The sequence below is a fragment of the Pristis pectinata genome, chromosome 41 (assembly GCF_009764475.1).
Source record: "Pristis pectinata isolate sPriPec2 chromosome 41, sPriPec2.1.pri, whole genome shotgun sequence".
Classification (NCBI taxonomy): Eukaryota; Metazoa; Chordata; class Chondrichthyes; order Rhinopristiformes; family Pristidae; genus Pristis; species Pristis pectinata.
The window spans coordinates 2,920,380-2,934,233 of record NC_067444.1 but is presented as its reverse complement, the minus strand read 5'-3'; the positions used below and the strand labels follow the sequence as shown (position 1 = coordinate 2,934,233).

Here is a 13,854-nt window from a genome sequence, read left to right as displayed (position 1 = left end):
TGCATGTGAAATTGCAGTGGGGCAGGGGACGGTGTGAGGAACAGTGGAACGTCCGAGGGAAAATCTAAGGGAGGGAAAGCGGGGTGAGTGCCGGGGAGAGTGTGGCAGGGCAACGGATGTGTGATGGGTCGGAGGAAGTGTGGCAGGTCAATGGACAGTGTAATGGTAGGGATTGCCTCAAGGGCAAAAGTGAATGAGGGGGCAGGGTCGATGTTATTTGTGCAGCGGGCGGCGTGAGGAACAAGGGACACTGCGAAGGGGCGGTCAGTTTTACTTGGGGCCATGGGATGGTTTTAAGTGACAGGGGCAGCCGAAGTGTGTAGATTATGCAGAGGACGGCTTCACTGGGAAGCTAAATGTGTGACGAGGATGTGTGCAGAGCATTAGGAGGAATGGGACAATGTGATGGGCTCGGCTGGAGTTAATAGGTCGGGGCAGTATGTGAAAAAAGGGCGATGTGACGGCGTCGGGTGGGGTTAAGTGAGGCGCGATGTGGGGAGCGGCGTCAGTGTGAGGGGGTTACGGTGGGGTTAGGTGCTCGAGGAAATGCGGGTAACGGGGCCTGTGTGAGTTGGTTAGGGTGGGGCTACGTGCTCTGGGTCGGTGTGGGGAGAGGGGTCAGTGTGAGATGGATTGGGTGGGTTTGTGCTCAGGGTCGGCGTGGTGAGCGGGGTCAGTGCGAGGGGCATTGGGTGGGGTGCAGTGCTCATGGGCGCTGTGAGGAGCGTGGTCAGTGTGAAGGCTTTAGGGTGGGGTTAAATGCTCAGGGTGGTGTGGGGAACACGGTCAGTATGAGGGAGTTAGGGTGGAGTTAAGTGCTCAGGGGCAGACTGTTGAGCAGGAGCAGAGTGAGGGGGTTTGGGTGGGTTTGTGCTCAGGGGCGGTGTGAGGAGCGTGGTCAGTGGGTGGGGGTTAGGTTGGGGTTACGTGAACGGGGCGGCAGTATGAGGGGATTAGGGTGGGATGAGGTGCTCAGGGCTGGTGTGGGGAGCGGGTCAGTGTGAGGGGTTTAGGGTGGGGTTATGCTCAGGGTCGGGGTGGGGATCGGCGGCAGTGTGAGGGGGATAGCGTGGGGTTAAATGCTCAGAGGCGATGTGGGGAGCGGCGTCAGTGACAGGGGCTCCGTTGGGGTTAGGTGCTCAGAGGCGGTGTGAGGACAGGTGTTAGTGTGAGGGGGTAGAGAGGGATTCAGTGCTCACACTCAGTGTGGGGAGTGGGGTCAGCGTGAGGAGGTAGGGTGGGGTTAAGTGCTCGGAGAAATGCGGTAACGGGGTGTGTGAGTGGGTTAGGGTGGGCCTACGTGCTCAGGGTCGGTGTGGGGAGCGGGGTCAGTGTGAGAGGGATTGGGTGGGTTTGTGCTCAGGGTCGGGATGGTGAGCGGGGTCAGTGCGAGGGGCATCGGGTGGGGTGGAGTGCTCAGGGGCGCTATGAGGAGCGTGGTCAGTGTGAGGGGTTTAGCTTGGGGTTAAGTGCTAAGGGACAGTGTGAGGAGGGGGCTTGGTATGAGTGGTTTAGGGTGGCGTTAAATGCTCAGGGCGGTGTGGGGAACAGGGTCAGTATGAGGGAGTTAGGGTGGAGTTAAGTGCTCAGGGGCAGTCTGAGGAGCAGGAGTAGAGTGAGGGGGTTCGGGTGGGTTTGTGCTCAGGGGTGGTGTGAGGACCGTGGTCAGTGTGTGGGGGTTGGGGGGGTTACGTGAACGGGGCGGCAGTATGAGGGGATTAGGGTGGGGTGAGGTGCTCAGGGGAAGTGTGGGGAGTGGGGTCCTAGTGAGGGGGTTAGGGTGGGGTTGTGCTCAGGGTCGGTGTGGGGAGCGGGGTCAGTGTGAGGGGGATAGGGTGGGGTGAGGTGCTCAGGGGAGGTGTGGGGAGCGGGGTCAGTGTGGAGTTTAGGGTGGCGTGAGGTGTTCAGGGACGGTGTGGGGACCGGTGAAAGTGTGAGGGGAATAGGGTGGGGTGAGGTGCTCAGGCGCGGTGTGGGGACCAGGGTCAGTGTGAGGGGTTTAGGGTGAGGTTGTGCTAAGGTTCGGGATGGGGAGCGGCGTCAGTATGAGGGGGTAACGGTGGGATTAGGTGCTCAGGGACTTTGTGAGGACAGGTGTTAGTTTGAGGGGGTAGAGTGGGATTCAGTGGTCAGTTGCAGTGTGTTTTGAGCGGGGTCATTATGAGGGGGTAGGGTGGGGTTAACTGCTCGGGGCAATGTGGGAAACGGGGTCTGTTTGAGTGGGTTAGGGTGGGGCTACGTGCTCAGGGTCGGTGTGGGGAGCGGGGTAAGGGTGAATGGTATTGGGTGGGTTTGTGCTCAGGTTCGGGGTGGTGAGTGGGGTCAGTGCTAGGGCCGTCGGGTATGGTGCAGTGCTCAGGGGCGCTGTGAGGAGCGTGGTCAGTGTGAGGGATTTACCTTGGGGTTAAGTACTAAGGGACAGTGTGAGGAGCGGGCTCAGTGTAGGGGGTTTAGGGTGGGGTTAAATGCTCAGCGGCGGTGTGGGGAGCGGGGTCAGCAGGAGGGAGTTAAGGTGGAGTTAAGTGCTCAGGGGCAGTCTGAGGAGCAGGAGCAGAGTGAGGGGGTTTGGGTGGGGTTACGTGCTCAGGGGCGGTGTGTGGAGCGTGGTCAGTGTATGGGGGTTAGGGTGGGGTTACGTGAACGGGGCGGCAGTATGAGGGGATTAGGGTGGGGTGAGGTGCTCAGGGGAAGTGTGGGGAGTGGGGTCAGTGTGAGGGGTTTAGGGTGGGGTTGTGCTCAGGGAGAGTTTGGGGAGCGGGGTCAGTGTGAGGGGCATAGGGGGGGTTGTGTTTGGGAGGTCTGAAGTGCGGAGTCAGTGTGAGGTGCTCAGGGGTGGTGTGAGGACCGGTATCATTATGAGGGGTTAGCGTGGGGCTAAGTGGTAACGGGCAGTGTGAGGAGACGGTACAATGCATGGGAAAGGCTGGGTTAACTGGTCAGTAGCAGAGGTAGCATAATGGGGAACGTCAGGGCCAGGCGATCAGAAGATGGGACGGTGGGGTTGGGAGAATGAGAGGGGTTAACGAATAGTTTGAGGGGGAAGGGAGAAAGTCAGGGCCGGGATGCAGAGCGATGAGATTGGGCCAACGCTGCAACCTGTGAAGACGTAGTGTGAGATCTCACAGGGAACGGTGTGATTGGCTCTGGTGGGGATCATTGGGCTGGGCAAGTGTGAGGAGCCTCGGGACACTGCAAAGGCGAGACGACAGTGTGAACGGGGAAGGGACAGTGTGAGAAAGTGAAAACGTCGGTAGACAAGTGTGATGAGGAAAGCATAGGTCAGGGTCCCCTTCATCCGCTGAGGCACCGGGTGTAGGTTTTGGGATGTCATGCCACAGTTGTGCAGAACACTGGATTGGCCTCACTTGGAGTGTCGTTTGCAGTTCTGGTCGCGACGGGAAGGACATGCCGAAGCTGGAGAGGGTACGGAAGAGATTCGCAAGGATTTTAACTGACAAGGATGTAACCTGGATAGGAGGTCTTGAATTCTAGGGAGAAATTGGATCGGGTGGGACTGTTCACCGTGGAGCGAAGGGGTTTGAGAAGTGATATGATCGAGTACATAAAGGAATAGATCAGGTGGACAATCGGAGTCTGTTCCCGTGCTAAGGATGTCCAAGACTAGAGGGCATAGGTTTGTGATGAGGGGGTGTTGAATGAGGTTTGATGGGTTTTTTTACGCACAAAGAGTGGTTGATAGCTGGAATGAGCTCCCAGAGGAGGTGTTGGAGGCAGGAACAGAAATAAGATTTAAGAGTGCTTACAAGAGGAAAGGCTGAGCTTGATGTGGTACTGGGAAATGAACCTGGTCAGGTGTCAGATCTCTCAGTGGGGGAGCATTTTGGAGATAGTGATCATAATTCTATACAGTAGCACTGGAGACAGATAGGAACAGACAGACCAGAAAGGCGTTTAATTGGAGTAAAGGGAATTATGAGGCTCTAAGGCAGGAGATTGGAAGATTAAATTGGGAACAGATGTTCTCAGGGAAAAGTACGGAAGAAATGTGGCAGATATTCAGGGGATATTTGTGTGGAGTTCTGCATAGACATGTTCCAATGAGACAGGGAAGTCGTCAGAGGATATAGGAATCGTGGTGTACAACAGCTATAATAAATCTAGTCAAAATGAAAAGAAAAGCTTATATAAGGTACAGAGAGCTAGGTAATGTTAGAGATCTGGAAGAGTAGAAGGTTAACAGGAAGGGGCTTAAGAAGGAAATTAGGAGAGCCGGGAGGGGACATGAGAAGGCCTTGGCGGGCAGGATTAACGAAAACCCCAAGGCATTCTACAGGTATGTAAAGAGCAAGAGGATAAGATAAAAAGGATAGGGCCTATCAAGTGCAGTAGTGGGAAACTGTGTATGGATCCGGAAGAAACAGCGGAGGTACTTTATGAATACTTTACATCAGTATTCACTACGGAAAAAAGATCTGGGGGGTTGTAGTGAGGACTTGCAGCAGGCTGAAAAGCTTGAGAATGTAGATATTAGGAAAGAGGAGGTGCTGGAATTTCTGGAAAACATCAAGTTGGATAAGTCGCCGGGTCGGGATGAGATGTACGCAAGGCTGCTGTGGGAGACGACGGAGGAGATGGTGGAGCCTCCGACGATGATCTTTGCATCGTCGATGGAGACGGGACACATTCCAGAAGATTGGAGGTTGCGGGTGTTGTTCCCTTATTCAAGAAAGGGAGTAGGGATAGCCCAGAAAATTATAGACCGGTAAGTCTTAGCTCAGTGGTTGGTAAGCTGATGGAGAAGATCCTGAGAGGAAGGATTTATGAACATTTGGAGAGGTATAATATGATTAGGAATAGTCAGCATGGCTTTTTCAAGGGCAGGTCCTGCCTTACGAGCCTGATTGAATTTTTTGAGGATGTGACTAAACACATCGATGTAGGGAGAGCAAGGCGTTTGATGAGGTACCCCTTGCAAGGCCTATTGAGAAAGTAAGGAGGAATGAGATCCAAGGGGACATTGTAATGTGGATCCAGAACTGTCTGGCCCACAGAAGGCAAAGAGTGGTTGTTGAAGGGTCGTATTCTGCATGGAGATCGGTGACCAGTGGGGTACCTCAGGGATCTGTTCTGGGACCCTTACTGTTTGTAATTTTTATAAACGACCTGGATGAGGAAGTGGAGGGGTGGGATAGTAAGTTTGCGGATGACGCAAAGGTTGATGTGTTGTGGATAGTATAGAGGGCTTCAGAGGTTACAGCAGGACATAGATAGGATGCAAAGTTAGGGTGAGAAGTGGCAGATGCAGTTCAACCCAGTTAAGTGTGAAGTGGTTCATTTTGGTAGGTCAAATATGATGGCAGAATATAGTATTAATGGTAGGACTCTTGGCAGCGTGGAGGATCAGAGGGACCTTGGGGTCCGGGTCTATAAGACGCTCAAAGCGGCTGCGCAGGTTGACTCTGTGGTTAAGAAGGTATACGGTGTATTGTCCTTCATCAATCGGGGAATTGAATTTAGGAGCCGGGGGGTATTGTTGCAGCTATATAGGACCCTGGTCAGACCCCACTTGGAGTACTGGTCACCTAACTACAGGAATGATGTGGAAGCCATAGAGAGGTTGCAGAGGAGATTTACAAGGATGCTGCCTGGATTGGGGAGCATGTCTTATGAAAGCAGGTTGAAGGAACTCGGCCTTTTCTCCTTGGAGCGACGGAGGATGAGGGAGGACCTGATAGAGGTGTATAAGATGATGAGAGGTATTGATCGGGTGGATAGTCAGAGGCTTTTCCCCAGGGCTGAAATGGTGGCCACAAGAGGACATAGGTTTAAGGTGCTGGGGAGTAGATAGAGGAGATGTCAGGGGTAAGTGTTTTACTCAGAGAGTGGCGAGTGCGTGGAATGGGCTGCCGGAAACGGTGGTGGAGGCGGATACGATAGGGTCTTTTAAGAGACTGTTGGATAGGTACATGGAGCTGAGTGAAATAGAGGGCTATGGTTAAGCCTAGTAACTTCTAAAGTAGGGAAATGTTCGGCACAGCTTTGTGGGCCGAAGGGCCTGAACTGTGCTGTAGGTTTTTCTATGTTTCTTCCATGTTTATAAGAGCCGCCTGGACATCTACTTGAATGAACATGGCCAAAGGGATATAGAATTAGAACATCGAAGGTAGAACACTACAGCACAGGAACAGACCCTTCGGCCCACGATGTCGGTGCAAAATGGCAAATGAAGCTAAACCTGTCTCTATGCACGTGATGCGCACACCCTCCATTCCCTGCCTGTTCATGCGCCTGCCTAAATGCGTCTTGACCGCCTCCATCGTATCTGCATCCACCACCGTCCCCGGCAGCGTGTTCCAGGCACCAACCACCCTCTGTGTAAAATACTTACCCCGCACATCTCCTTTAAACTTCCCTCCGCTCACCTTAAAACTACGTCCTCCAGTATTTGATATTGCTACTCTGGGGGAAATAGCACTGACTATCTACCCTATCTACGCCTCTCATAACTCTGTAAACCTCTTTCAGGTCTCCCCCTCAGCCCGCGACGCTCCAGAGAAAGCAATCCGGGTTTGTCCAACCTGTCCTTTGAGATAATACTCTCCAATCCAAGCAGCGTCCAAGTGAAACACTACTGCACCCTCTGCAAAGCCTCCACGTCCTTCCTGAAATGCGGCGACCAGAACTGAACATAATATTCCATGTGTGAGGTGTTGCATTTTGGAAGGACAAATCAAGGGAGGACATACACAGTAAATGGTAGGGCACTGAGGAGTGCGGAGGAACAAAGGGATCTGAAAGTTCAGATACATAATTCTCTGAAAGTAGAGTCACAGGTAGACAAGGTTCTAAAAATGGCTTTTGGCATCCTGGCATTTATAAATCAAAGTATTGAGTATAGGGGTTGGAATGATTCGGTGAGGTTGTATAAGTCACTGGCGAGACCAAATTTGTAATATTGTGTGCAGTTCTGGTCGCCGAACTACAGGAAGGATGTCAGTAATATTGAAAGGGTGCAGAGGAGATTTATTAGAATGTTGCCGGGTCTTCAGGTGTTGAGCTACAGGGAAAGATTGAGCATGTTAGGACTTTATTCCTTGGAGCGGAGAAGAATGAGGGGAGATATGATAGAGATTTACAAAATGATGAGGGACATATACAGAGTTAATGCAAGCAAGGTCTTTCCACCTAGATTAGGAGAGATAAGTACGAGAGGACATGGCTTTCGGGTGAAAGGGGAAAGGTTTAGGGGGAACATTAGAGGGAACTTCTTCGCTCAAAGAGTGGTGGGAGTGTGGAACGGGCTGCCATCTGATGTGGTAAATGCGGGCTCGCTCTTAGTTTAACTTAACTCGCAACCAAAATGCGTTGTGAATTAATACAGGCAAGTGCAGTTGGTATGGAGAGGCATAATGAGCAGGGGAAGATTGGCATGGGCAAAGGCAGGGGTCTGTGGAAGGTCATCTTATGAAGAGATGGGCAGTGCGAGAGTGTTCAGCATAAGGTGGGAGGCGAACCGTGCGAGGGAACACGGGACTCTGTTGCGGGTCAACATACTATAACATGCTCGAGGAGCAAAACACAAGGTAAGGTGGCAGAGGACATGGTGTTCCTGCGGAGGGGTCAGCGTGCTGAGGTGGAGCGCATTGTGGTGGGGCAAGGAACAGTGTGCGCGGCGGGGGGTAGTGCAATGTCGCAGGGCGACAGAGTAAAAAAAGGCTCGGGGCTGCAAGATGCGACAGCGGATAGGGCTATCCGACATAGAACATAGAACAGGTCCAAATGAACTTTCCAACCACGCAGACACCACGGCCAAGTAAGCTCACCAGCGCCTCTACTTCCTCAGGGGGCTAAAGAAATTTGGAATGTCCACTGTGCCGTCCCCATTTTTTATCCATGCGCCATAGAAAGCATCCTATCCGGATGCATCACGGCTTGGTAAGGCAACTGCTCTGCCCCAGAAGGCAAGAAACTTCAGGGAGTTGTGGACACATCTCAGCGCACTACAGAAACGAGGCACCCCTCGATGGACTCTGTCCATATCTCTCGCTGCCTCGGTATTGCAGCCAACATAATCAAAGACCCCACCCATCCGGGACATTCTCTTGTCTGCCCTCTCCTATTGGGCAGAGGATATAAAAGCCTGAAAGTAAGTACCACCAGGCTCAAGGACAGCTTCTATCCCGCTGTTATAAGAACGCCCCCAGTACGATAAGGTGGACTCTTGACCTCACAATCTACCTTGTTATGACCTTGTACTTTATTGTCTGCCTGCCCTGCACTTTCTCTGTAACTGCAACACTTTATTCTGCATTCAGTTATTGTTTTTCCTTGTACTACCTCAATGCACCGTGTAATGAATTGATCTGTATGAACGGTATGCGAGACACATTTTCCACTGTACCTCATAATAAACCAATTTACCAGTGCAGCACAGGAGCTGGCCATTCGGTCTATAGTATCAATGCAGACCATGATGCCAACCCAAACTAATCCCATCAGCCTGCACAAGGTCCCAGTCACTCCATACGCTAACTTTTCATGTGTCTGTCTGAATTCTTCTTAAACGTCACTAGAGTTTCTGCCTCACCATCTCTGCTGGCAGCTTGGTCCGAGCACCTACTATCCTCTGTGCTAAAAAGAACTTGCCTCGTCAATCTTCTTCCACCTCCTCCCAACCCCTCACCTTAAAGGTTTTCTCTCGAGTATTTGACATTTCCACCCTGGGATAAAAGACTCGGATGATCTATCCTATCTGTACCCCCCCCCTCACGATTTTAGATACATCTATCGGGTTGCGTAAAGGGCCCAGTGAAGGTGCAGCGCGGTACCAGGAAACGTGGCGCAACCAGGGTAGACGCGCTGGGACGGGTGGCTGCGGAAAGAACAGGGGACACGTTAATGAGCTGGCGAAAGCTGAACGGGCAGGTGAGGCTGTGAGGGGGGGGTGGTCTGGGCGAGCTTCTGTTGCCAGCATGGCTGAGCAGGGGGAGGTCTGAGGCGGTACGGGCCCCCAGTGTAACGAGGCAAGGGAACGTGCTATGGGGGAGTGTGGGCCACGGTGAACGGGGCAAGGCAGAGGAATGAGAGGGAGAAGAGAGGGTGGTACAGGGAAGAATGTGTCAGGAAAACAGGGTGAGGGGTAGCGCCAGTGGGAGGGAGAGGCCATAATGTCCGCGGATGACGCCAAAATTGGCAGTGTAGTGGACAGTGAAGAAGGTTACATAAGATTACCAGAGGGTTTCGATCAATAGGGTGAGAGGAATGTCAAATGGAATTTAATTCAGACAGGTGTGAAGTATTGCATTTTGGTAAAATAAAGCAATGGAGGACTGACACGGCAAATGACAGGGCCCTGGAGTGTGTTGTTGAACGGAGATACCTAGGGGTACAAACTATACAGTTCCCTGAAGCCGGTAGACGGGGTTAGTAAAGAAGGCGTTTGGCACGCTGGCCTTCGTCGGGCAGGGCATTCGTTTACAAGAGTTGGGACATCATATGACAAACGTGCAAGGCGTTCGTGAGACCACACCTGGGAGTATTGTGCTCAGTTCTGGTGTTCAGCAACAGGACGGGCGTCATTAAGCTGGAGAGAGTGCAGGAAAGATTCACGGGGACTGGAGGGCTTGAGTTATCAGGGGAGACTGGATAAGCTGGGACCTTTCTTCCCTGGAGAGAAGCAGAGTGAGGGGTGACCTTATTGAAGTGAAGAAAAATCAGCAGGGCAGCGGAGCAAACTGGAGGGCAAACGTTTTAGGTGAGAGGGGAAAAGTTTACAGGGGACCTGAGTGGCAAATTTTTCACACAGAAGGTGGAATGAGCTGCCAGAACAAGTGGTAGAGGTGGGTAAAGTTACAGCTTTTAAAATACAGTGGTACAGGCACATGGAGAGGAAGGGTTTAAGAGGGATATTGCCCAACGCAGGCAAGTGGGACTAACTCGGTTCGGTAACTGGGTCAGCATGGACGAGTTGGGCCGAAGCGTCTGTCTCCGCGCTGCACATCTCCATGACTCTCTGACTATGGCAGGGAGCTGTGTGAGGTGCAACGAATGTTGCAAATGAGGCAGTGGTCTGTTGCGAGGCAGGCGGCTAGTGGAACGGTGAAGGTGACAAGTGCGATAGGGCGGTGGTTATGCGACGGGAAAGCGGACTGTTTTAAGTTGCCGGGGGCTGTGCAGGGGAGGAGAAAGTGTGACAGTGTGAGGGTACACAGAAAAAGGTGAGAGGGCTGGAAGAGATGGGGGCAGAGTGATAGGACAAGGGACCTTATCATGTGACAAGTACAATGTGCATCACAATAGGGTGAAGGAAGAGGCATCGTGATGGGGCTGTGGACCATATGATGAGGCAGGTAACCGTGCATGTGTAAGGGGCGGGCTGGCACTATAACGTGGCAGGGTCCAGCGAGGGCTGCAGGGAACAGAATCAACAAGCCATAGAGACATGCAGCACGGAGACAGGCCCAACAGGGCCCAGCCGACCAAGATGTCCCATGCAAACTAGTGACATTTTCCCGCGTTTGGCCAAAAACTTTTTCAACATTTCCTATCCATGTACCTGTCCACGGTTTTGTAGAAGTTGTTGTATCTGCTTCAACCACTTTCTCTGGCAGCTCGTTCCACAATCATTGTGTAATAAAAGTTTCCCGTCATGTTCCCATAAATCTTTTCCCTCTCACCTTTAACAAATACCCTGGAGTGATTGATAATCAAAGACCCCCACCCACACGAGTCATTCTCTCTTCTCTCCAATCAGGCAGATGATACAGGAGCCTGAGGGCACATACCACCAGGCTCAAGGGCAGCTTCGATCCCACAGTGATAAGATTATTGAACGGTTCCTTTATACGATGAGATGAACTCTTGACCTCACAATCTACCATGTTATGACCTTGCACCTTATTGTCTGACTACGCTGCACTTATCTGTAGCTGTAACATTTTACTCTGTATTCTGTAATTGCTTTTACCCTGTACTACCTCAATGCACTGTTGTGATGAATTGATCTGTACGAACGGTATGCAAGAATAGATTTTCACTAACTCGGTACAATTGACAATAATAAACCAACACCAATACAAATGTACCAACCCTGGGAAAAAGATTGCGGGCAGTCACCCTGTCTTTGCCTTCCATGATTTAATGCACCTCTATAACATCATATGTCAATCTCCTGCGCTCCAAAGAAAAGAAAGTCCTTGCCTGTTCAACCTGTTCCTATTATTCAGTTTCTCGGGTCCTGGTAACATCCTTGTAAATCTTCTCTCCACTTTATTCATATCCTTCCTATAGCAGGGGGACCAAACCTGAACATAGTACTCTGATTGCGGGCCCACCAGCGTCTCGTACAACCGCACCACGACCTCCCAACTTTAATACTCAGTTCCCTGACTGATGAAGGTCACCATGCCAAAAATTTTCTTCATCACCCTGTCTACCTGTGACCCCACTTTCAGGAAACCATGTACTTGAACTCCAAGGTCCCTCTGTTCTGCAACATTCCCAGGGCCCTACCGTTCACTGTGAAAGTCCTACCTTGATTTGACTTTCCAAAATACAACACCCAGCTCATATCTGAATTAAATCCCGTTTGTCATTTCTCGGCTAACTTACTCAGCTAATCATGGGCAGGGACTACAAAGTAGGGGGGCAGCGTAGTAGGGCAGGGGCAAAGTGAGAGGCTGTAGACAGTTTCAAGTGTCAGGTGAGGTCGTGGTGTGGGCGGGGAAAGAGGAACTTGACAGTGGAGTGCGATAAGACCAGGCAGTTTGATAGGCAGACGCAATATGTTGGGGGGGGGGTGGAATCTGGCGAACGCTCAGTGGCAATAAGTGAAGTGACCAGTATAAAGAGGGAGCGAGAGAGTGGAAGACAGACAGACAGATAGAGAGAGAGAGGAAGACCGGCAGATAAAGGGGGGGGGGGAGAGAAAGAAAGAGAGAGAGAGAGAGAGAGAGAGAGAGAGGAGAGAGAGAGAGAGAGAGAGAGAGAGAGGAACACAGAGAACGGGAGAGATAGACAGAGGCACAAAGAGAGGGAAAAACATAGAGACAAACAGAGAGACACAGAGACAGAGAGAGGGAGAGACCAATAGGTATACTGTGATGCTACAGAGCAGGAGTCAGCGTGAAGGACAGTGATTCTTCTATTGCCCTGGTTCCATCAACTTTGAATCAAAACCAAGAACGCTGATCATTAAACCGCAAGAGGCACCCGTGTGTAAGTGTGACTGCCAAGTGACATGTTGTCCAGCTAGAGCTGGCTTCTTCGTATCCTACTGCTAAATACGTCGCCTATTTTCTTGGCAGGAGTTCGCTACCACTGACACTATTCCTCGATGTTTTCTCTCTCTCTCTCCCCCCGTCTGCCTCTCTCTGTATATGTGTGTATCTCACTCTCTTTCTCGTTTACTCGCTCTGCCTCTGTCCCTCTGTTTCTTTTCCTTGCTCTGTCTGTGTGTGTGTGTCTCTCTCTCTCCCACTCTTTCTCTATTTCTCTACATCTAACTCTCTCTCTCTCTCTCTCTCTCTCTCTCTCTCCCTCTCTCTTTCTCTCTCTCTCTCTCTCTCTCTCTCTCTCTCTCTCTCTCTCTCTCTCTCTCTCTCTCTCTCTCTCTCTCTCTCTCTCTCTCTCTCTCTCTCTCTCTCTCTGTCTCCCTCTCCCTCTTTTTATCTTCCGGTCCTCTCTCTCTCTATCTGTCTGTCTGTCTTCCACTCTCTCGCTCCCCCTTTCTCTCTCTCTGTCTCTGACTCTCTCTCTCCTGTTCTGTCCCGATGTCTCTCTCCCTCTCTCTCTCTTTCTCTATCTGTCTGTCTCTCTCTCTCACACACACAAATACACACACACACACACACATAACACACATGCAAAGTCATACACAAATATACAAGTATATGCATACATTCACACAAACACACATACATACACAAGCACGCTCATTCCCGCACTCACGCACGTTCAGGCATACACCAACAAACGTAGGCGACCTCTCGCACAGCACTACACATGCACACGCAGAAATGCACGCACACCCTCACCCACTGTCGCATGTGCAAATGCAGACACACGCAAACACACACACTTGTACAAAATCACTGGAACAGGTGCAATACGAAAGTACAATTTCTGCTGTGCTCATTCGTATATGATTCCTCATCTTCCTCTTTGAGAAAAGTTCTTCCGCAAACTCCCTTTTTCTCTCTCTCTGCATAGACTTACGTTCGAATTACATAATTTACTGACTTCGTTCCGTTTGTTTTGGAGGACATTTGTTTTCTTTTATTTTCAGTCAGCTCCTGGTTTGTGTTGCTCCTCGATTATGTTCTATATATAGACCACATGCAGGCAGCTGGGATTAGCTCCGATTGGCATCATGGTCAGCGTAGACACCGCGGGCCGAAGGACCCATTCCTGTGCCCTGCCCTGTTCTACGATATCACGCACAGAACTTTTATGGTCTTTCAAAAGCCTGCATGTTGTTTCATTAACTTGCGTGTGACAGCAATGGGTTACAAGTCACAGATTTATTATGTCAGCGGTGTTTAAGCAAATAGAGGAACTTACACAGCGGCGTGAAACTGCAACTGAGGGGCATCTTGATCCCTGTTTATCTTCGTTCACAGCTGTCAGATCAGCAGTGCCGTCCTCTGTACCGTTGCTCTTTTGCTGTGAGTCACTGAGGGGTGATGAACCTGCAGGAGATCAGGTGCAGAATGTCACCAGCACATCATGCAAAAGGAGGGACGCCTTTGGCAAAACCATCAATAGAAAGAACTGCATGCGCGCGCAACACACACACACACACACACACACACACACACACATACACACACACACACACACACACATACACACACACACACACACACATACACACACACACACACACATACACAC

The 13,854-nt window shown here is 51.1% G+C and overlaps 1 protein-coding gene across 2 annotated transcripts in view; it reads right to left on the bottom strand.

The window, feature by feature from the left end:
- LOC127566440 (Fc receptor-like protein 5) overlaps window positions 1-13,854 on the bottom strand; it is a 121,186-nt gene that overhangs the window by 106,019 nt on the left and 1,313 nt on the right. For both annotated transcript variants that reach the window (XM_052008853.1, XM_052008854.1), the window contains exon 2: window positions 13,522-13,649. The gene's annotated coding sequence lies outside the window, so the exon portion shown is untranslated. The remainder of the gene's footprint in view (window positions 1-13,521; window positions 13,650-13,854) is intronic.